The sequence below is a fragment of the Mustela lutreola genome, chromosome 13 (assembly GCF_030435805.1).
Source record: "Mustela lutreola isolate mMusLut2 chromosome 13, mMusLut2.pri, whole genome shotgun sequence".
NCBI lineage: Eukaryota > Metazoa > Chordata > Mammalia > Carnivora > Mustelidae > Mustela > Mustela lutreola.
In genome coordinates this window covers 62922453-62946772 of record NC_081302.1, presented here as the reverse complement: position 1 = coordinate 62946772, position 24320 = coordinate 62922453, and the positions used below count along the sequence as shown (strand labels likewise).

General features: G+C 40.8%; 2 long non-coding RNA genes across 2 annotated transcripts in view; one reads left to right on the top strand and one right to left on the bottom strand.

Moving 5' to 3' along the window:
- Window positions 1-422: 422 nt before the first annotated feature.
- LOC131813483 (uncharacterized) overlaps window positions 423-24320 on the bottom strand; it is a 34345-nt gene continuing 10447 nt past the window's right edge. Inside the window, exon 2 of the long non-coding RNA XR_009346842.1 lies at window positions 423-908. This is a non-coding gene — a long non-coding RNA (uncharacterized LOC131813483). The remainder of the gene's footprint in view (window positions 909-24320) is intronic.
- Window positions 9449-23151, top strand: LOC131813485 (uncharacterized). The gene is made up of 3 exons (XR_009346843.1): window positions 9449-9559; window positions 19617-19686; window positions 22581-23151. It is a non-coding gene; the product is annotated as an uncharacterized LOC131813485 (long non-coding RNA).

Genomic DNA, 24320 nt, shown 5'->3' with positions numbered 1-24320 from the left:
GAATACCACCCCCCCATTTTTCTGCCTCTTTTTTTCTGCTGCGACATCTCATCTCATCTTCTCCCGCCCTGTACTAGTATTTATGTCATCAGCTCTCTTGATTCTCAGGCCTTCAGACTCAGATTGAATTACACCATCAGCTTTCCTGGGTCTCCCGCTTGCAGATGGCAGATCATGGGACTTCTCAGCTTCCATAATCACATAAGCCAATTCCTTATAATAAATCTCTTTTTATAGACTATTGGTTCTGTTTCTCTGAAGAACCCTGGGTAATACAGCTGACAACCCCAATTTTAGGTAGAGATGTGAGGCAAATGTGATTTCTCACAAAATAAAATATATACCTATCCTATGACCCATCAAACCTACTCATAAGTATCTACCCAAGGGAAATGAAAAATATATATTCCCAAACAGCCATATACAAGGATGTTCATAGCAGTTTTATTCATAATAGTCAAAACCTGGAAATAATCCAAACATCCATCCGCAGAAGAACAGATAAATATATTGCAATATATCTTTAAAATAAAATACTACTCAACAATAAGAAAGAACACTCTTCCAGTACATACAACAATGTAGATTCATGAATCTCAAAATTCATGTTGAGTGGAAGAAACCAGATTCAAAAAATACCATGTGATTCCATTTTTATCAAATTCTAGGAAAATAATCTATAGTGACAGAAAGTGGATCAGTGGTTGCTTGGGGATGGAGGTGGAGAGGTGAGAGTGGGGACAGTTGGGATCTAGCTAGTATTGTGTCACTAACCAGCTGTGTGAACTTGACTCCTTAGTCTCTTCAAGGACAACAGATACCTGGGTAGAGCCAGGGCATACATACTGGCTGGTCTTCGGGGTCCCTTGCCAGGCTCTACATTCTTGGTCTCTTCTGTATCCAGACCCCTAAAAGAGTAAAGCAAATGAATTTGTGATGTTTGCATTGAATTTCTAAAGACTAGGATTAATTGTCATAAACTATTTTTGTGAGAGAAGAAGGGAATAATTATCTAGCATCTATATGCTAGATGATTTTTGTTTTGCTGGAGAAAATGATGAATTAATTGTAAAATAGGCTGGAAAAATGAAGAAAGGCTTTTCACTGCAATAGCAGGAGGCCTGTGATTTTGATAGGAAGTGCTGAGTAAAGGTTGTGGTAAGTCGCAGAAGGAAGTGAAAGTAAAGAAAGAAAAAGAAAGCACAACATCCAGCAAAATGAGGGCTCTTATCCTTATCCAAATTACTTTCCTGATCCAAATTAGTTTGAGCCATTTATTTTCTTAGTAAGGTCTTGTTCATAAGCTATTATATATTATTTATAACAGTCAAGTAAATAGACCCAACCACCAACAGCTTTCCAAAAAACAAGACATTCTGAACTTGGAAGCATAGTGGGCCTCAAGGCTTTGGATAAGGAATCATGGGCCCATAATCCCTAACTTGCTTGAGAGTGGTGAGGATTAAACATGATAATGGACTTAAATCCCCAGCACATATTCAGCTCTCCATAATAGTAGCTATTACTTGAAGAAAAGATTAATTTTAACTATTAAAATTGGTTAAGTGTCTTGGAAGATGCTAGATTAAGAAGACCCTGGGCTGAGTAGCAAGACTATTTGAGACAAAGGAAACAGCTTAGCAAGGTTCATTGTGTGACAGTGGAGGGCATATTCTGGGAATGGGAAATGGCGTGAGGGGGAGGCTTCAGGTTTGGGGATTGTAAAGGAGATGAGGATATATATTGTGGGCAGCTTGAATTGTTCATATGCAAGAGCAAGGGATTAGAAGCTTTGGTGTGTGTAGAGGGTTCTGGGGTTTGATACAACCTTACCAGTATCTTTAAGAACAGAACTCTAGTGACAGCATAGAGCGTGGGCTGGGGTGGTGGGTGGAGATAGAGGGACTAGTCGGGATGTTCTTGCAAGATTTAAGTTGAGACTTAATGAAGGTCCGACATGGGGCTGCAGAAAAAAATGGAATCTTACGAACACACTGGTAGACTCAAACAGAATCCTGGGTGGGAGACAGTGACAGGGAGATGCTGGAACCTAAACGTTTCTGGGATTTCAGGCATAAGTGGTATCTCTCCCAGTTCGGACTGTGGTCAATGGCTTCAGTAACAAGAGGTCTGTATGGAAGGTAGGGTTAAATTCAGGACCTATTGAGTCTGATGTCTACAGAACATCCAGTTGGTGGGGGGGCACCTGGGTGGCTCAGTGGGTTAAAGCCTCTGCCTTTTGCTCAGGTCATGATCATGATCCCAGGGCCTTGGGATCAAGCCCCACATCGGGCTCTCTGCTCCGCAGAGAGCCTGCTCCTCTCCCCACTCCCCGCCCCTGCTTGCCTCTCTGCCTGGTTGTAATCTCTATCTGACAAATAGAAAAAAAAAAAAAGAACATCCAGTTGGAAATATGGGCCTGGGTTTGGGAGGTGAGCTGGCTGGAGGCAGATGGAGAGTCATCCCTTTAAAGACCACAGCTGAAACTGCCCAAATAGATGAGATCATTGAGGGAAAACAGGCAGGATGAGACAATACTACCAACATTAGTAACCATTGAAAGAATCTTCCTATGTGCTTGGGACATCTTGACTGATAGGGCAATGAACATCAGACAAAATGAAAACATCCAGGTGTAAGTCTTGTGTTGGCTTTTACATGTATCCTTTCATTAATTCACTCCAGAACATTGTAGTATAGAAAAAAAAAAAAGAGAGAGGAGGGACAAATCCTGGTTACAGTCCCTATTTTCAAGGTTTAGGTGGATGAGGAACTAGAAAAAGGAAGAAAGACTGAGTTTTATAAAGGTCACATTAAACCTCCAACAGCCAACCTCTTGTCATCACACAGATCCTGCCTTCATTATTCCTGGACCCCAGGTGAAGGTCAGGGTACGCATGTCAGGAGCTGTGTGACAACCTAAGGGGACATTTGGGAAGTGCCACGTGCATGGGACAAGAAGCGGTATTTCTTTATGGATTGGGCTGGATTGAGCTGGTCCGCGAAGGGCTCTGAGAGAAAGGACGTGTATGGTTGGGTCCTGAAGGGCCTCGGAGTTTAGAGAAGTAGAGAGAAGAGTAAAAGGACCATGTAGGTCAGGGGCCACAGACAGGAAGGTCAAGCATTTTCTCTTCACTCATTTACAGCTGAAGTGGACCACAAAGTCCCCTACAGACACATTCTTCTCACCACCTGGCTCCATGATTAGCTGTAATGTAAATTTCCACTTATTCTGTATGCTGCTGGAACACACTTATCTGTTCATCAGATTTGGCAAAACAGTAACATGTGATCTTCTTTAAGCATCAGCACATCTCAGCTTTTCTTTCAATTTCCTATTTATTTTCATTCCAACATTTATTTACATACCTGTGATTTTTTCAGTGTGAGCTCTGTTAATGTCAAATAGCGTTACCTTCTGAACTATTGACATTATGCCCGGAGACTTTTAAAGAACAATTAATTCTCAATTACTTCCATATTAATGGTCCCTGTCCCCCCCCCCCCCAAGTCAAAAAGGGCCCTGCAGCAAGGTCATGTCCCAGATGGTAGTAGACATTTGCTGTTTCTTGGCTTCCAGCACCCATTCACCCTCCTGTTCTCAAGAGCACTCTGAATTCCTTATTGGAGATTACTGGCTCCTTATTTTGAGAGTCTCTGTGAGACTGTCAGTCAAGGAACCCCGTCTTCTTTTTGCCAAGAGTAATCACTGACTGAAGTTAGCCAATCAAATTTTATTCTGAGACAGTTCATCTTGAGCAAGGTCACTTAAGGACTGTTAAATGGAATGGGTTTTATTTAAACAGAGATGCTTTGAAGGGATCATTGATTACTTCCTACCACTTAGATTATCCAGACCTGCCTGGTTCTGCCCTTTGTGAGCCTCATTCTTTAGGTTCTTTCTTGATTTTCTGATAAATCTTATAAATTTCTAATAAATTAAATAATATATGGGGGCGCCTGGGTGGCTCAGTGGGTTAAAGCCTCTGCCTTCGGCTCAGGTCATAGTCCCAGGGTCCTGGGATGGAGCCCACATCAGGCTCTCTGCTCAGCAGGGAGCCTGCTTCCCCCTCTCTCTCTGCCTGCTTCTCTGCCTACTTGTGATCTCTGTCAAATAAATAAATAAAATCTTTTAAAAAATTAAATAATATAATAATGAAGATCATATTTATCATTATATATTATATATCATATATGTATATGATACGTAAATAAAAATAAAGATACATAAAAAACAACTTATTCAGTTTCTATTGTTTAAAGGAATAAGAAATAAAAACAAACTGAAAAATGAACGAATATCCTAGCCCTACTGGAAAACTCACTCTTTCCAGTTGTCAGCCAGCGTTACCTCCATTGCTGTGAGAAATCAGGGGTGATAAGGATGGACAGGAAGGTATTCCCTCTCCCCCCTCCTCCACCTGCTGTCTCCCCCAGAGGATGCTTTGAACAGGATGGATCAAGAGGCTCCAGTGTTCTCTGGCTTCCTACTGAGTTGGGTCTTCTTTCCACCTTGAAAGCAAGGTCTATGTGTGAGTTTTCTCAGCTCCCACATTAAGAGATTGCCTCAGGTTCTCTGTATCCAACAGTGTGCTTATAAATGTTTAACAACAGGCTCTCTGAAAAGAAGGAGGAGGAGGAGGGAGAGTTCTTGTTCCTAGTATTTGCTGATTTCTGTGGTGTAGGATTATCACCACAACCTCGATGGCTGCCAATGTGATACCATATAATAAAGAGTGGGGAAGAGATGCTAACAATTAGCTCCTGCATGTCCTAGCATGTGGCTGACGATGTCTCCCTACAGAATAACATGATTCTCTCTGCTTTAGAGTTTCACCAACTTCTCCTCCTGTCATTTTGGGTGTAGGGGTGATCACTCCCCGGCTTCTAGCTCTGGGCATTTTCCCTAAGCTCTACACACATCTTTGTAAAGTGTCCATTTCTAAGAAAGCCAACTATACACACACACACACACACACACACACACACACCCCTTCTCTAATTTGAAAGTGCCATCTTTTTCATGTGGGCATAAGAGTAATCAGCCTCCAAGGTGGCCCCTAAATTTGAATACTTGATCTACTTGACTTGGGCACGGTGTCACCATGCAGCAAATCTGAATAATGGCTGTGCCTACCTCGGAGTGCTGATGTGAGAATTAAATCAGATGGTTTATGCGATGCGCTCAGAACAGTGTCTGATACTTAATAAGTACTTATGCAAATGAGACCTTTGATTATTAAAAATGAATTTTATATCACATTCATATCACAGAGCTATCATTTCGAGACCGTCCTGTTATTGCACTCTATATTTTCCCAGTCATGCTTTTCCCTCTTCTTCCTCGGGATTATCATTGTGTTTTTGCTGCTCAATGTAGCTAAACGCACTTGCTTCGAATCCTTCAGGATTTCTCCAATACCTTGAATAGATGCAGCATTTGCTGTTTGCTATAAATTTCTCCACTTATAAGAAAGATTTTTAACATGCGTGTAGTTCAGGAAAAAGGGAAAATGATGCATACAGTTTAGGAAGATTCGGTGTCAAGGAATTAGGAGTAAAAAATAGGAGTAGCTGTATCTCAGAGAACATAGTAGATATACATCAAAGCGAAAGGGAAATAGGAAGTCACGTGGTTACAGCTTTTGATTATCCTGATCAGGATTATTTATAGCAAGTCGTGGCGTGCATTTCTGTTGAAGGTACTAAATGCATAGAAGAATTAACTTAAAAATCACCATCAAACTGCCAATGGCTAGGATAACATTCTCACTCCTAAAACCTCAAGGTGAGACTTGGATTACCAGTAATTATGGGAACCCCAAGCCTAAAGATGATATAAGCAACCCCAGAAATCTATTTCACAGTGCAGAATTCCTTCCCCATAGCTTCCTCTTTAAGATGAGGGGTCAAGGTTTACGTGCCAAGCCGCTCCCATCTCCAGCACTAAGCCACACGGACGGCTCTCCCCAGAGTATATCCTTCCTTTGGCTGTGAAATGCTAGGAGCACTGCCTTGAATGGAAGGTACTTGCTTTTTTAGCAGCATCTGCCAGCCTTATGACTCTAGCTGCAGAATCCTGACAGCAGGACCTGTCATTCATCAGAAATCTGCTCCCCCTTTCCCCCAGGCCCTGCCATGCTCAAGAGCTTGGCCGTCTCTGAGATGGCTCATTCTTAGCGTTTTCTCGCCATCCGGAAAGCCGTACTACAGGTCTGACCAGTGACCAAAGAAATACTCAGAAGTCTGTCTCTATGTGATAATAAGATGAGGAACAGCTCCATATTCCCAGCCCAGCTGCTCTTGAAACCTCAGCCCCTGTACTTACTCACCACTTAGACATGCTTCCTTGACTATCAAAGACTACTTCTTTCTCTCCTGAAACCTAAAGCTTATCCTTGCCAAGGCCACAGAACCCTGTCCTTAGAGATTCTGCAGGGAAGGGCCAAGGATCAGAAACATAAGCAATCTCACCATGCCCCTCCTTGTCCCAGGATTACAGGAGTTTCCCTCTATAATTCCCGTCACTAAAGTATTTTCACTGAAAAAGATCACTCATCTTGTCTTTGGCTCCATGGGCTCCCAGGCTTGGTTTGGTTAGATATCTGGGGTTGGGTATTTTTGTCCTGGAAGTCTTCTTTAAGCTCGAAAACCAGAGTAAGGTATGGTTCTGAAAGTTGAGAGGCACCCGAGAAGCTGGACCACCAACATGGATGTCCAGTGACCTCTGGGCAGCACTAAGGATTTCTTTCACATGGCCAAGGAGAAGGGATTCTTCTGTAACTTACAGCATTCGGCCAAGACTGCTGGTTGTGCCCATCTGAAAAGGATCAAGAATCAGGGATGCTATTCTCTTATCTATGGGTGTGCTCAATTTCTTCATGCATAGATCAGCATCTTTGTCAAAAAGCATGGTGTTGGTTTTAGGCCTAGCTTAGTTTGATTACCAAAGGTTCCTTTTACTCAATTGCAAGCAGGGTGTGGGTAGGAGTCCAAGAACGAGGTAGAATTATGGCTGAAATTAAGTTTTGCTGTTGATTCCAGTATAAATAAAAAGAGCGATTGACTGAGGCTAGGACAACCTTGGTGTTCCCAGGCATACTGCTAGTCAATACTTACTGTTTGAATTAGGGTTCAGCAGATACATCAATCAGGGTCCCAACAAGAGAAATGCAGAACACTCAAATTAAGATAACTTAGGAAAATTTATAAGGAACTATTATAAAAGTGCAGGCAGAGTTAAGAGAATCATATAAATAGTATTAATTCAAATATGGCAGAAGCTGGGCTGTTACCGTTCTTGGTCCTAAAGGGGGAAAGTTATGGAACCTGTAAGGAGAAAGAATCATGCATAGCAGGTGCTTGAAAGGAGCCAAGAGTGACCTTTGGATAAGGGTCAGAGCCACCCCAACGCAACTTCTCCCTGTTCCCCCTCCGTTGGTTCTCCTCCCAGACTCCCCTTTGACTAAACTCATCCTGAAGCCGAAGACATGGAGCCATACAGGGACAGCCTGGGGCTGAAAGCAGAATGGAGAGGGATGGGGAGTGTACCTGGAGGAGCCAATATATATTATCTGCACCCCTGGATTTCCAAAGCACTATAGGATCTTCTTCTGCTGACCCTTCTAATCAACCTAATCATGCCTCCTCTTCTCTAGGTTTTTCTGAAGCATGACTATCTCCCAAGGCTTTACCCTACGACTCCCTCTGGAGTTCCTGCTGCCTCTGTCTTTTACCTCTGAATTTAATTCTCACCACTGGACAGAGTTCCTAGGAATGTAGCCCCAGCTTCAAGCTAATTCAACTGCCTGATGGATAACTTGACCCAGATGGCCACGATACTATAAAATCAATAGGCTCACTACACAGCTCCAAACTGGTTCCTCCTCCTAACTTACAGTATTTCTGTTAATAGGACCATCACCCTCCCAATTTCCAATTACTCCAAGCTCAGTTGTGCTTACTTATCTTATCCTCAGTCATGCTTTTCTGTGCTGTTCTTTTCTCCTCCTCCCCCTCCCTTCGCCCCTCTCTTCCTCGTCCTGGTCCTTCTCCTCCTCCTCACTGCCTTTCTCATCTTCCCCCTTCTCTGCTTCTTTCTCCTCTTCTTTCTCTTCTTCTTCTTCTTTCTTCTTTCCCTTCTTCTTCTTCTTCTTCTCCTCCTCCTCCTCCTCCTTCTCCTTCTTCCTCCTCTTCGTTGCCTCCTCCTTTTCCTCTTCCAGCTCCTCCTCCTCCTCCTTCTTCCTCCCTTCTATTGGTTGCAAAGTCCTATACCTTCTGCCAGTGTGCTTTTCTAGTATGTGGGCAGTCTCATGATTGTCCCAGTCCTGGGCCTTTACTTTTTGCTTAAGCTGTTGTAATAAATTCCTAAATGTAACCTTAGCTCCAATCCATTCTGTACCCATTCCAATGCACAAATATTAAAGCTTCTTGCTCCAAGTTGCCTCATTGATTCAGCCATAATTTTTGCCCTTATCCTTTCTGAAATAGGACATCTGAAGGGAGGGAAATCTTCCAAAAGCAGTGCCTGTAGCACATCCCCTTCATTTTGCTTGTGACAGCCTGAGGCACGGAGAAACCGCTAGTCTGTATAACTTGTCCCTAAATCCCAGTGTTCTGATAAGTTTTTGATGACTTCTTACCTTTCTGGTTAGTAGACCATAAGTTCTGCAGCCTGCTATACAGGTGATTTCTTCAACATGTTCCCAACACATCTTTTTAGATGGCGCTACCTGCAACTACCCTACAGAGAGCCCACGCTCCACCTTAAGTCAACGTCCTAGAATATGATTTGCAATTGTCCTCGTAAGTGTCCTTGCACATCCTTTCTCCTGCTTGAATTGACCTTCCCTCCGTCGAGTCCCCTTTTACCTACTGAACACCCCCGCATCTTTCAGAACACATGCCACGGCCTTCTTCCTTTACATCCTTTACTTCTTTACAAAGTTCTTTACAAAGCCGTTCTGGATTGGCCCCAGCCAAATATGATCTTTCTGTTTTGTAAATCTCTGAAAAGACTTTCAGCACTGTTATCTGACCCAGGTCCTTCAAGTATTTGTATTACCCTGCTGGTGGAATGTGGACACTTATCTTAGCCCCTTATATCATGAGCTTCTTCTAAGCATGGGCAATGCCACCTTCTTTCACTTTATATCACTATGATGTTAATGCAGTATATTTCACAGAAATATTTTTTTTAAAGATTTTATTTATTTATTTGACAGACAGAGATCACAAGCAGGCAGAGAGGCAGGCAGAGAGAGAGAGGAGGAAGCAGGCTCCCTGCCAAGCAGAGAGCCCGATGCGGGACTCGATCCCAGGACCCCGAGACCATGACCTGAGCTGAAGGCCGCGGCCCAACCCACTGAGCCACCCAGGCGCCCCCACAGAAATATTTTTAATTCTGTAACTATTTTTAAATTTTAACTGTGATCCATTTCTTCTTTAGAAACAGGTGACTATGCCCCTACTTCTCCAACATAACTGTGTCTCACATGTCATCCTCTTAGAAGGGATGAAGTTTTGCTGCTGTCACTGGTCTCTTGTCTACTAAGATGATGTGAGTATTCAGCAGAGCATGTTTCATTCCCCTGCTCCCCTACCACTCTTCTTGTCAGATGCATGGGAGAGAAAGGCTGGTCTATTTTGTAAGTGAATTCTGTTTTGCAGTTAAATTGTGTGTGTAATGTATGTTGAAGAAGTGAATGCATAATTGAAAAGATGCCTACAAACGACAGATGTTGGCAAGGATGCGGAGAAAGAGGAACCCTCCTACACTGTTGGTAGGGAATGCAAGCTGGTGCAGCCACTCTGGAAAACAGTATGGAGGTTCCTCAAAAAGTTGAAAAGCGTCTCTAGAGCTACCCTATGATCCAGCAGTCACACTACTGGGTATTTGTCCTAAAGATACAAAAGTGGTGATCTGAAGGGGCATGTGCACCCAAATGTTTTTAGCAGTGATGTCCACAATAGCCAAACTATGAAAAAAACTTAGATGTCCATCAACAGATGAATGGATAAAGAAGATGTGGTGTGGGGCACCTGGGTGGCTCAGTTGGTTAAGCAACCGCCTTTGGCTCAGGTCACGGTCCCAGAGTCCCAGGATCGAGTCCCACATTAGGCTCCCAGCTCCATGGGGAGTCTGCTTCTCCCTCTGAACTTCTCGCCTCTCATACTCTCTCTCACTGTCTCTCAAATAAATAAATAAAAATCTTAAAAAAAAAAAGAAGATGTGGTGTGTATATATACAATGGAATACTATGCAGCCATAAAAAACCCCCCACAAAATCCTGCCATTTTCAATGACGTGGATGGAACTAGATGGTATTACGCTGAGCAAAGTCAGTCAATTAGAGAAAGACAATTATCATATGATCTCTCTGATATGAGGAATTCGAAAGGCAGAGTGGGGGGTTGTGGGGGGAAGGGAAGGAGAAAATGAAACAAGATGGGACCAGGGAGGGAGAAAAACCATAAGCGACTCTTATTCTTAGGAAAGAAACTGAGGGTTGCTGGGGTGTGGGGTGGGAGGGGTGAGGCGGCTGGGTTATGGACATTGGGGAGGTTATGTGCTGTGGTGAGTGCTGTGAATTGTGTAAGACTTATGATTCACAGACCTGTATCCCTGAAACAAGTAATACATTATATGTTAATTTGAAAAAAAAAAAAAAAAAAAAAGGATGCCTATCTACCATGATGGTTACCAGGCATATTCTCTGTCTCATTGGATACATTTCTGTTCAAATCTTCCCTCCGGCAATACCTGGCTGAAAGACCTTGGAAAAGTCACTTAAGCTCTTTGAACCTTAGAAAATATGGAGCAGGCCAAAAGTTTTCAAACTTTTCTTTTAAGCTGAGGAGCTCTTATTAAGCAAAGTCTTACTCAGGCATGCACTATGTGAAACTGAAGAAATGAGAGGCAGAAGTAGTTTGGTTGAAAATTGGGGAAAGAGCTTTTGAGGAATGAGGTGTGACAACTAGCAGACAAGTCCATTCCATATCTAGTTCCTCCATTAAGCACTTTAGCAAAGAATATAGTCAATGCTAGAAGATTCACACTAGCACTGACTGGTAGGAGCTTCTAAAATTGTAATTAATTGAGACCATTAAAAATGAGAGACAGTTGCCACTTCACACCTGTTAGGAGAGCTATCATAAAGGGAAATAAAAGCAGAAGATAATAAATATTGGCATGGTTGTAGAGATATTAAAATCTTTATTTATTGTTGTTGGGAAGGTAAATGGTGCAGACACTGTGGAAAATAGCACAAAGTTCTTAAAAAAATCAAATATAGAATTATCATATAATCCACTTTTGGGTATATACCTAAAAAAATTGAAAGTAGAGATTTGAATAGATGTTCTTACACCCATGTTCATGGCTACAAGGTTTCTATGCAGCCAAAATATGGAAGGAATCCAAGTATCCATCAACGGATCAATGAATGGACAAAATGTGGTATATACGTGCAATGGACTATTATTCAGCATTACAAGGGAATGAAATTCTGGCACATGCTACAGTATGGGTAAACCTAGAAGACATTACACTAAGTGAAATAAAACCAGTCACTAAAGGACAAGTATTGTATGCCTCTGTGCCTCATATTTATATGTAGTACCTGGAATAGGCAAATTCATAGAGACAGAAAGTAGAAGAGTGGTTACCAAGGGTTGGGAGGAGGGAGTAATGGGAAATTAGAGTCTACTACTGACAGCATGTGAGTTTGTGATGAAGGAGAGTGGTGATAGTGGCACAGTGGTGACAACGTAGTTAATGCCACTGAACTGTACACTTTAAAATGGCCAAAATAGTATATTTATGGTGTGGATATTTTATCATAGGAAAAAATTCAAAAAATGAGATTCAAAAATAGAATATATTTATCAGTTTTGGAGTTATTACAGTATGGAGAAAATCTGCAAAGTGTATTTAGAACCCAGAATGAGTTTGAAGATATATAATGATTAAGGAGTTCTCCATTTTTGTATAGCGAATTTCTTTAGTGCTGGTCTCAGGCTAAAGGTCATACTCACTGGACAAAGACCTGCAAAGTGCTCAGTGATGATCTTAATGGCTTCTAGGGCTAGACAGGTTGTTCCTCGTTCATTACACTGGTCTCTGAAGTCTAAGTCTCCAGTTCTTATTTTCCATTGGAATCCAGAAGGGAATTTTAGGAACGAAGCTAAGGACTGTGACTACAGGCCAACACATAATCAAGTTACCTAAGAGAGGGTCAAGAAGTCTGGAAGTGGCTCTCACAGCCCTGTAGCAAAACACAGAAGGGTGTTCAGTCCCGACAGCTTGGACTGCGGCAGTGCTCAGCAGTTGTGGCCATCAGGTAAGGGAGTAGTGTTCAGGCCACAACTTGGAGCCAAGACTGGCAGCTCCCAGGGAAAGCACAGATAGGGTGTATAGGTTTAATATGTCCTTTGTACCTAAGCTATATCTGAAAAATCTTACTGTTTGATTAACAAAATTTCCTATAATCTGCTATATATTAGTTTGGCTATCCCAACACCAAACAATATTAAAGTATAAGTTCAGGCAGTTCAAGGTCACTGTGGTAGCTTTACAATGACCAAGACCCAGGATTTTACTCTCTCTTTTTCTTAAAAGATTTTATTTATTTGAGAGAAAGAGAGAGAGAGAGAGAGAACAAGAGCATGAGCTGGGTTGTGTGTGTGGGGGTAGTAGGCAGAGAGAGAAAGCAGATGCCCCGCTAAGCAGGGAGCCTGACATGGGGTTGGGTCCCGGGACCCTGGGATTATGACCTGAGTGGAAGGCAGATGCTTAACCAACTGAGCCACCCAAGACCCACCCCCCAGACTTTTACTCTTATCGCTCTGCAATCCTAGAATATGGTCCTTGTCATTACGACCCAAGATGTTTAACTCCAATTAGCAAAAACATAGAAAAAAAGGGGAGCAAAACATACTCTTTCCCTTTAAAGTTACAACCCGCAAGTTGCATACATTGCTCTGTCCCCACCCCAAGACTCCAGAACACTCACATGTAAGGGAATCTACACGATGGAAGCAATTCCAAGGGCCTGTATAAGGCCCTGCTAAAATTCTGGGGTTTACTTGCTAAAGGAAAATAGTTGGAACTCCCCGAGCTGAGCATTTCTCTATTTGAAATACTGGTGATTGCTTACACTTTCCAGAGTGGGTGGGTGCCCCAGAACTTGAGTACTCAGCCTTGTCAGTCATCTTTGTCTTGAATTGATCTTTTGGCTGTAGGTCTGCGTTACACACTTACCACCTTGTGTGCTTAATCTCAGAACCACAGATTAGTTATACTCTGAGATGATCAGTTCTGTCTTCATTCCTGAGCCTGCCAGGACATATAATATGGCTCATTTCCACACAAGCTTCTGGAGATTAGTGAATTAAATACAATTTTCACTCTATGCTATGTATTTCACAATGAGCAATGCATTTCCTATACAGCAATTCAGTAAGAAAATTACTATCCTTATTTTTACCATGAAGTAATAGAGGCTCAGAGATGTTAAGTAACTTTCACTAGGTAACCCAGTGGCGGAAGTGGACTAGCATGCTTCCTTGTAAGGAAATTGTTACAAAAAAAGATAGCTGCAATAAGAAGGGGTTTTGAAAAATTCAAGGAACCTATAGTTAAAAAATTAGCTATTTCTGACTAGAGTCGTGACATATTAGGGAGGAAATTGACCATATAGGACAAGTCTTGATAGGTCTTCATATGGCTAGTGTACTGAGATTTCCCAGAGAAGAGAACCAATAGGATGTGTGTGTGGAGGGAGGGAGGGAGGAGGAGGAAGAGGGAGAGCCATCTAGACTGGTACTTACCAAATATCTGGGTACTGTGCTAGCCAAGCTGACACATAAAATTAACAGCAATGGCTAAGAAGAGAGGCAGATGTGGGTAAGCTTTGAATGGTGGATGAATTGCTTTGGCTTTATTAAATTATCAAATTATGAAACATGTATAATGGTATCTGAGGCACAGTAGGCACTCAAATTATAATTTCCTTTATCCATAAGAAGATTCTGAAAGTTGTCAAGTAACATGTTGAGTAGCATGATCAAAGCAATACTTACAGGAAATATTTTTGGTAGTAATGATATGAAATATTAAAAAGGAATCAGACAAGGAGAAGGGATATGAGTTAGAAGTCTATTGCCGTGGATGAGGCACAAGGGAATAGATGAATTCCTTACTATGGGTCAGGCACAAATATATGCTTGCTTTCTTTCTTTTCAGCCAAATTTTTATTTAGATTCTAATCAGTTAACATACAGTGTAATATTGGTTTCATGAGTAGAAGTCAGTGATTCATCACTTACGTACATCACCCAGGACTCATCACGACAAGTACCTTCTTAATTCCCATCCCCCATCTAGCCCATCCCCTGTCGTTAAGAGTCTCTTATGGTTTGCTTCCAACTCTCTCTCTTTTCTCCCCTTCCCATATGTTCATCAGTTTTGGTTCCTGAATTCCGCAGATAAGTGAGATCATATGGTACAAATACATGCTTTAGATACATTATCTTCTTTAATACTCATAAGCACCCTATAAAGTAGGTATGACTTGACCAATGAAGAGCTGAGACGTTCTCTCCCACCCCACCCCACCCCAAATGAACGTGCCCAAATCTTATAACTGGGGACTGATGGAGATGGAATTCAAATCCAAGTCCTCTAATTCCAACTGCTACTGTCATTAATGAGAGTGGTAGTGGCAGAAATGAAAAGGAGGGGACAGAGTCCAATAACATTGTGGGATCGAAAGAATTTAGCAACTAGTCAGATGACAAAGATAATTGCAGAATTTTGAGTCCAGATGGATTTTTAGCAGGAGAAAACTGTGGACTTTTAGGAAAAACAGGGTAGTCCTTATTAGAAGCTGGTTTTAAAAGAGTTGGAGATTTTTTGATTCATTCAAGAAATACTCATTTAATAATGTTTGTGTGCTAGGCCTTGTTCTGGGGACCCATCAACGAACACTGGGGACTCATCAATGAACAAAACAAAGGTCCTTGTCATCACAGTTTCCAGTGTGGAGGGACATAAAATAAACTAAATAAATAAACTGCTGTTCATGCCAATGATAAATGTTGCTGAGAACAGTAAAGTGAGGAAGGGGCACTCAAGGCATCAGAAAAGTTGTCACCGAGAAGTATTTAGGTAAAGACCTCAAGGAGAGGAGATGCGTCATGCAGGTGTATGGGGGTGAGCATTCTAGCCAGAGGAAGAGACAAGGTCAAGGTCTCATCGGGTAGGTAAGACCTTACAGATCTAAGAAATTTATAGCTTTAATGCTGCAGGAAATGGGATGCCCCTGGAGGGTTTTGTGCAGAGCTGAGTTAGGATGCGGCTTTCATTTTTTTTTTTTTAAGATTTTATTTATTTATTTGACCGAGAGAGATCACAAGTAGGCAGAGAGGCAGGCAGAGAGAGAGGAGGAAGCAGGCTCCCCACTGAGCAGAGAGCCCGATGCGGGACTCGATCCCAGGACCCTGAGATCATGACCTGAGCCGAAGGCAGCGGCTTAACCCACTGAGCCACCCAGGCGCCCACGGCTTTCATTTTAAAAGCACCACTGTGGCTGCTGTGTTCAGAACCGTAAGGTGTATCAGGGAGACAGGTGGAAGCCTGGATACCAGAGAGGAGGCTACAATAATCCGGGGAGAGTTGATGGCAGTGTGGGCCAGGTCAGAGGCAAAGAGAAGGAATCAGACTCTGGATATATTTTGAAAATAGACCAGATTTGTTGATTGGATGTGGGGTGTAAGAAGGAAACATGTATGTGTTAGGATAGAGTTTTTGTACTTAAGTGGTATTTCTCAGAGTTCTTGGAAACACGATGACTGGTGTGTGAAAAAGAGGCCAATGCTGGAGACAGAGGTTTGAGAAACATTCCCCACAGAGCCAGTAAGATGACTTTAAGAACGTGTCCAGAAATTGTGTGTGCCCGATGCAAGTGTATAGCTAAAGAATATAATGGAAGATATTGAATCGTGAGCGATGCAAAGGTTTGGTGGGTGAGAGGGGCCAAGAGAGACAGCTGGCGGAATAGGATAGCTGTCGTCATATTCAGTTCACTAGATTTTGTCCTTTCTGACTCAGTCTTTGAAGGAGAATGAATCAACATAGTACTCTCACTGCTATCTTTGGATGTCTACTAATGGTGATATTATTAAAATCTATTTGTGATGAAAGCATTTGATCATTTGAATCATCACGTAAGACATCTGACAGTTGACAGAACTTTAAAAAATTGGAAGGGCGACTGGTAGGCTTTTGTCTTTTCCGTTCCTTTTACTTCAGGCAGCTTAATTTGTACTTACGAAAAATGCGTCCCAGCCACCTGTGATGAGCAATCCAATTCTTCCCACAGGCGCTAACCGCATTCTTGTTTGGATTCAGTTGTTTTTTTTTTAAATATATAAAACGCTAAGATTAATTCAAGATTTACTTTTGGGTTTTTAAATTCTTTCTTTCTTTTTTTTTTTTTTAAATTCTTAATAGAAGTAAAACTGGTTTTCATTGGCTTATCCCTTACGGGTTTCCAAAGACTGAATTATAGTTAGAAACAAGTGTTACACAAACAAGGCCGTCTGTGTGCAAACAACAAATCCACGATTTCACTGCAGAGTGGGGAGCCTCCTCTCTTAGAGAAAGAAGCATTTAACTATTCAGAATGTTCCCAGTAGGCACTGATAGGCTCAAGGCTTACATACCCCTTGCAAGTGCAGAGTGTTCCGCAAATGTTCTCCAACTTGATTGTCATCTGGACTTGGTTTTTCCTCACCGTCTTGGGTTAGCAATAATCTCTCCTCGGTTGCATCTCGTAGGCTGTGCTCACCACTGTGCAAACTTGCTATTATAATTTGCTCAGATCTCCTCTGCATCCCTTCACCCTATAAAGGGTCCATGTTACATTTTCCTTTTTCGCAGCCCACACAAATTTTCTTTAACCAAGGAAAGCTTCCTGCTCCCACTCAACCTTCTTCTCCTGCTTCAGCTGAATATATTTAATGACTTAAAGCATGCTTACATGATGGCTGTCATCATCAAGAAATATCTTCGGACACGTAATGGATTCCAGACTGGGATTTTTAAATTTAGAAGCCTCAGGTTTTAAAGAATATATTTATGCATTCTCTCATCCACTCCAGTTAATGTAAAATTTGCAATAGCAGTAGCCAATATTGAGAATTTACCATATGCCAAGCACTTTATAAATTTTTACTTGCTTAATCCTTACAATGACATTCTGTGAGGCAGTTATTACTAATATGCCCATTTTACAGGTGGGGCAATTGAGTCTTCCACCATTTAATTAACATGGCCATGGTCATACAGTTGAAAATTGGATTTGAGCCCTAGATATGAGGTTCCACAGTCCACACAGAGCCCCATAGACTCTTCTGCCTCTGAACTTCCTCGCAACAAACACTTCATTTACTTGTAATGGCTTGGTCCCTTGTGTTTCTCAAGGGTGACAGTGCCACTGACATTTCTTGGTGGTTCAGGCAGTCCCACACTTAGCAGGATGTTTTGTATTAGCTCCTGGCACTGAATGCTGGTATCTCTCTGCTGGGCATTGCCCTTCCGTCACTGAGAAACCAAAAGTGCTCTCATACATTTCCTAATATTTCCCAGTTAACAATCTCCAGTTGAGAATTGTCAACTGATTTTAATTATCAAAATAAATAGACACATACCTCCTCTCTCTCTTTCACCTATATAATCACAACTTTTCTAAAAGTGTCACAAGGTTTTTGTAAGTTTGTAACTTTTAAAAACTTTTGTAACCTTGAAAATACACGAACACAAATCATAGGTAAAAGAAAAGCATCAGGTTATGAAAATTAGGTAATTTTTATATGTGTTTGCAATGTTCTCATTATTTGTGAATAAACAAGTTTGAGCCCCAATGATCTTGGCTACTTTGACATTCATTATTAAGTAAGATAAGGTCTACCGTTTACTCATTTGCCTAGCAAACTTTTTTTTTTAATAGTGCAAAGGTAAACTTAAATTCAGCCTGGGCCAAGTCTCAAGGTCATGCATCTGAAAGTCATGATTTTTTTCCCCTTATGTTTATTTTTGGCTATCAAACTTCAGACCATTAGGCAAATGCCCATTGCCCTTTTACCAATGCCAGCACTTGCTCAAGGAGACCATAACAAGTAAAAATACTTAGCAGAATAAAAAAGAATTCTGGGGTTTTGTATTTTCTAAGCTATGCTAGGTCCACCTTACGACACTTCGCACAATTGGTGCTAAGTCTCCAAGGTCATCATACAACTCAACCACATTTCAAGGCTGCAATGTGGACTTCTAACTCCATTTTAAAATGACTGCTTTCCCAAGGTATTGTAACAATGCTCTGAGCTATGTATGAGGAGGAATACATTTATTTAAGGAGGAAAAGGGGTCAATGGTAAGATGTGTCCTAAAATAGATACATCCAGGAGCTCCCCCACCCTTTCTTGGTTCACTTATTAAAATGGTCCACCAGCTTTAAACAAAATATTTTATAATCTTGTACTGTCAACAACCAGGTAACTGTGTCCAGTTTTGTTCTTCCCTCCTTGTCTATTACATATCAGTTTTGCAAATTGCTGCATGAGCTTCAACAACATAGTAAATGAGATACTTTGATGTCCCCCAGGACTTAAAATTTAGGCCTTTTATTATTAGAATGATTTAATGATGATGTAGAGGTTTAAAATAAGAATTTCCCTTTGACAGCAATGAAATGACAGCCAAACCTATATTCTCTGGTATAGCAATGTGGTTGAAATACACATTAAAATTCAGGCAAAATGAAAGCAACTCCCAAAAAATGTTTTAGGAGTTTCTTGAAATCTGGTTTATTGAAATTGCCTTGAAATAGTTTTATACCCAAGAAACGAAGGCAGGACATACTTTAAAATGTAGCTTATACATAATATGAGTATACACTTTTTATTTCATTAAAAAAATCTACCATGCCAGGGGTGCCTGGTTGGCTTAGTGGGTTAAAGCCTCTGCTTTTGGCTCAGGTCAAGATCTCAGAGTCCTAGGATCTATCCGGCATGGGGCTCTCTACTCAGCAGGGAGCCTGCTTCCGCCTCTCTCTCTGCCTGACTCTCTGCCTACTTGTAATCTCTATCAAATACAAAAATAAATAAAAATGTTTTTTTTTTTTTTAAATCTACCATGCTAGACATTTTTACTTAACTTTTGCCCTTTCCTCGAATGAGGGTTAGGGATGGTTAAAAGGAATAGGCCCTTTTTGTGAAGCAATATGGCAATCTTGTGTAACTGGAATTCCTGGTGGCTTGCTGCCATGGGAGTTTGCTTAGCCTGATCTGCAGAAAGGAGCAAACTATCAGATCTGAGCAGCTAATAGATTTGAGAATTCTTTATGAAAGGGAAAATGGTACTCCTTAAAGCATAAAAGGATCTTGTTGGATGCATTAGTGAGAAAAATGAAGTACACTTGAACTTCATTTTTTAATCTTTAAAGATCTGACGGATTAAAGAGAGACTTGCATTTGATTTTGGTTCTTTTCAAAAGATATTGAAAATATCTTTTCAATATTGATGCCGTTACGCCTAAACAAATTCTCTTTTGCAGCTGAGACTGACTTCCAACAGTGAGAATATTGCTAATGAAAAGAGGATGCTGTAGTCAGTCAGCAGTACAGGTAAGAGTAGGATATATGCTAGCTTGGACTGGGGATGAGGGTTCTGGCATGCAGTTGGGAGAGGGGGAGTTAGGTTACATGAAATAAGGAGAGAGAAAGACTTATATACTACAGGCTTAACTACAGATGATGGACAGATCCAAGCAAAGGGGAAAATATGCAAGAAAAAGGTCAAAATTTCTTTTGAAGTAGGTAACATGCTCCCTGGGAGAATTATGGTAGTTAAAAACTACAATTTGCAGATATATGTACATGAATGTGTACATAAAGTTAACTGGATAACCAAGTCAAGTATTTGGGTAATAATAGAGGAAAAAAGACAAACCTTATAATCAAGGGCAGTTTGGGCTTAAACTGCATAAATTGGCTGAATTCATTTAATTATTCATTTCTTTATACTACATTTTTGTATTGTCTTGGGTTATATTTTGAGGAAGACTCCTGAACCAAAATTACATTTCACAGGTTTGAAAATTAAAATCATCATATGTCCATTGACATCAAGAGTCACAAAATTGGTCCATAGACGACAGAGAGGCCAAGTCATATGCAGGGGACAACTGAGTGGTCAGGGCATGGAATAGAGGAATCAATACAGCTGTGGAGTTGGCTCCACCTTTTTTTTTTTTTTTTTAAAGATTTTTTATTTATTTATTTGACAGAGAGAGATCACAAGTAGGCAGAGAGGCAGGCAGAGAGAGAGAGGAGGAAGCAGGCTCCCTGCTGAGCAGAGAGCCCGACGTGGGACTCGATCCCAGGACCCTGAGATCATGACCTGAGCTAAAGGCAGCGGCTTAACCCACTGAGCCACCCAGGCGCCCCGCTCCACCTTTGAACTGTAGCTCTTCAGTCCCTGTTTGGGACACTAAGGGTCTCTCTGATGCCTCCTTCCCACAGGATTCCCCTTCCTGGAGTATTAACTACTCAAAGTTGTTGTAAAGATTATGAAATACAATGGGGCGCCTGGGTGGCTCAGTGGGTTAAGCCGCTGCCTTCGGCTCAGGTCATGATCTCAGAGTCCTGGGATTGAGTCCCGCATCGGGCTCTCTGCTCAGCAGAGAGCCTGCTTCCGTCTCTCTCTCTGCCTGCCTCTCCATCTACTTGTGATTTCTCTCTGTCAAATAAATAAATAAAATCTTTAAAAAAAAAAAAAAAGAAGATTATGAAATACAAGTATTTGGAAAGCCCTAAGCATAATGATCCCTATATAGACTTTTAAAAAGGGTGGATTGCTTTCCTTTTATTATACACCCCCACAAACCCTTTTTATGTTTAGTTCATTTAAAAAAAAATTTAGACAGAGGTTTATATGAACTATTTTTTTTTTTTTGCCTACTCATTTCAAAACAATTTACATCGTAATAGTCATAGTTCAGTATAACACAATAATGGATTGTGTTTGAGCTTTTTGTTTTATCATGGGATTGACTGGTGCCTACATGATGTATCATATTTGTGAGGCAGATGTTAGTTCTAGGTATTTTTATATCTATGAAAGTCTGCTAATATTTTTTATTTTTTATGTTAAAATGGTTAGTTTTCTTATAAACTATGTATTTGTCTTTTTTTTTTTTTTTCTTATTGTTGCTTCACAATCAAGTACCTCACTTAAAACTTCTGGTGTTACCATTCTAATGGCAATGTTCATTGCAAACTAGATATTTTGCAACTGAAATCAGAAACCCAGTGATCCCCACAGTTGCATCTTTTGAAGGTCAATGTCTTTACTAACCAGTTCATGAAAAATACAAATGGGTATTCGTTGTCAAGTTTAAATGGTTTCACAGAGATTTTCTCAACATGTCACTAATTTGAGCATGCTTCAGTTGTGATAAAAACTACTTTTAGTGATAATTAAGCATAGTAATGTTTTCTAACTCATAAAATGCAAAGAGAAATAGTGTCATTTATATTTAAATTTTTGAGACCACAGTGAACATTAAAAACTGTTGACCCCGTCTAAAATGATGATCTGGTTAATCAAATGAGTTTTTTTTTAAAGATTTTATTTATCTATTTAACAGAGAGAGAGAGAGAGAAAGAGAGGTGTCACAAGAGGCAGAGAGGCAGGCAGAGAGAGAGGGGGAAACAAGCTCCCTGCTGAGCAGAGAGCCTGATGTGGGGCTCGGGCCCATGACCCTGAGATCATGACCTGAGCCGAAGGCAGAGGGTTAACCCACTGAGCCATCCAGGCACCCCAATCAAATGAGTTTTTAAAAGTTGCCATACCAATATTTCTCTTAATTTATTTATTTAACCACTATTTTAGTGTCCAATGGAAGCTTAGTAAAAAACTTGTTTTTCTACTAAAAATTATTTTATTACCATACTAGATTCTTTACAAGTCTAAAAGCACTTCTTCATAATTACAATGGAGAAAATTTGGAGATGTCCCCTCTAGTTTCATTTTTTTCTAACAAAATAAGAGCCACCAGTTTTCCAGCATCTACTAGATGCCAGGCACATGCTAAGTACCACACATACCTTCTTCTTAATTTTGGCAATGGTCCTGCAGTGATAGGACTGCTGGTTGCCCTCCCAACACGAAGGGCAGCCTGCTATGCAGATAAGAGGGGCCAAGTAACACAGCTGACCAATCAGATCTAAGAGGAAATTATTAGGAGTGGTGCCAGAAAATCTCTTTTTAAAGCAAGTCCAGCTTAGCGGACGTGCTTTCTTTTCTTCTTCCCATTACTTCTGCCAATGCAAACCTACAATACTTGAGGTGAAATAGCTAATTACCAGTTGACAAGCACACATTAAGATTGGCTGAGCAAGAACACACAGAAAGCCTCATGTTCTTAATGACATTATAAACCTCAGAGTGGACAAATGAGGCCGGCCTGAGCAGTCTACCATTGGTATATGTGTTAAAAATAACCTTTGTGTTTCAGGTTTCTTATTTATGGGTGAATGCAACCCTCAACTGATTTCATCTGCAAAGAAAATGCTGACCTTCCAGTGTCTGAGAGGAGGTAACCCAGTTGGTGGAAAATAGGATAATAATTGGATGCATAGGTATCAGAATCATTAATGATCTCTTCTGAAGGTGCTTTTAGAGCTTCAGATTAAAAGTGCTGTATATCATGGGGAAGATACAAAGTAAGGGGCTATTTAAACATGTCCTGTAATTTTATTTTAATAATTGTTTTACCCTGGGCAAGTGTCTTTAACCCTAGTCCTTGGTTTACTTGTCTTTAGTACAACAGAATTGTGCTAGATTATTTCTAAGATTCTTTATGGGCAGAACTATTAAGATGCTGTACATGTTGGCCTATAGTAAAGCAACAAAAACGATCTGGCCCCCAAATGCATAATTCCCAGTAATCTTCTGAATAGTAGCGAGGCATAAGGGTTCACAGTGCAAAATAGAACATGTAGGAGTCATATAATCACCAAGACTTAGAGGACTACCCGCATGATAGGTAGTATTATACTTTGTACTGAGGTTTCACGTCAAAGTGCTGAATGGTCACTGAAAGAACACAGTTATTTTGCTTTTCTAGAGCTGTGCTTTTTTAGAAAAAATGAACAAAGGTGCTATATAAATACAAAACAGAGTAGAGTAAAAGCATTCTCATCCAACATCCAACATGCTGGTGCACTGCAAGAGTCAATGGAAGCACAGAAAAGAAGAAATGATGCTACATACCTTAACCTTTTTATTTTAACCTGAACTACATTTCCTTTGTCGATCTTTTGAAGTGACAATACTTATAAATTTTTACTTTTTTCTGTGCTTTTGCAAGTTTTCTTGCTTACATCTAATTTGACGGCCATTTCGTCAGTGACTTGTTTATATTCCCCTGGCTTACATAATATTTAATTAATTAATGTGACTACAATGACAAGTTCAACTGGTGTAGAGGGGTTTGAGGGAAGAAGGCAACTACCCAAGTGTGGAACTTGCAGGGAGAGCAGAAGTTCACAATTATATTAAAGGGAATTCTACTACTTCTGAGCATATACCATGCTGTGGGCATGTTTTAAAGACGGAACAAGGAGCATCATTTAATCTGCAAATTAAGTAGATGTCATGAGACTTCCTATGTGCCCATCATCAATGATAGATATTGCATAATAAGATGTTAAGATATTTTATTCACTGTTTTAGAACATGGGTCTTTGGAGACCAGTGAACTGAATATTAAAATGACATTCTCACTAATATCTTAGAAGCTCTCACCCCTTTATCCTTTCCATCTTGTTCTTTTTTTTTTTTTTAAGATTTTATTTATTTGATAGAGATTAAGAGAGAGGACAAGTGGTAGGAAGAGCAAAGGCAGAGGAAGAAGCAGACTCCCCACTGATCAGGGAGCCCAACTCTGGGATCATGACCTAAGCCAAAGGCAGACACTTAACTGACTGAGCCCCCCAGGCACCCCAACCTCCTTGTTCTTATGAGCAAATTCCTCCCTCTTAAGAGATTTGGTTGATTATCTCCTTGTCATTTCCCCCTGTGCCTGAGTCTCCATCCTGGTTTCCTGCTGGTTAACCCAGTTCCTCTGGTCTTCACAGGGATTGGAGCTCTGTCCCTAAGTACCATTTCCCACGGATGGGTCAACGAAAACTCCCGCCAGACTTGCCCAAAATTACGCCTCCGAATTCAGATCCAGGTTCTCGTTTTCTCCTGC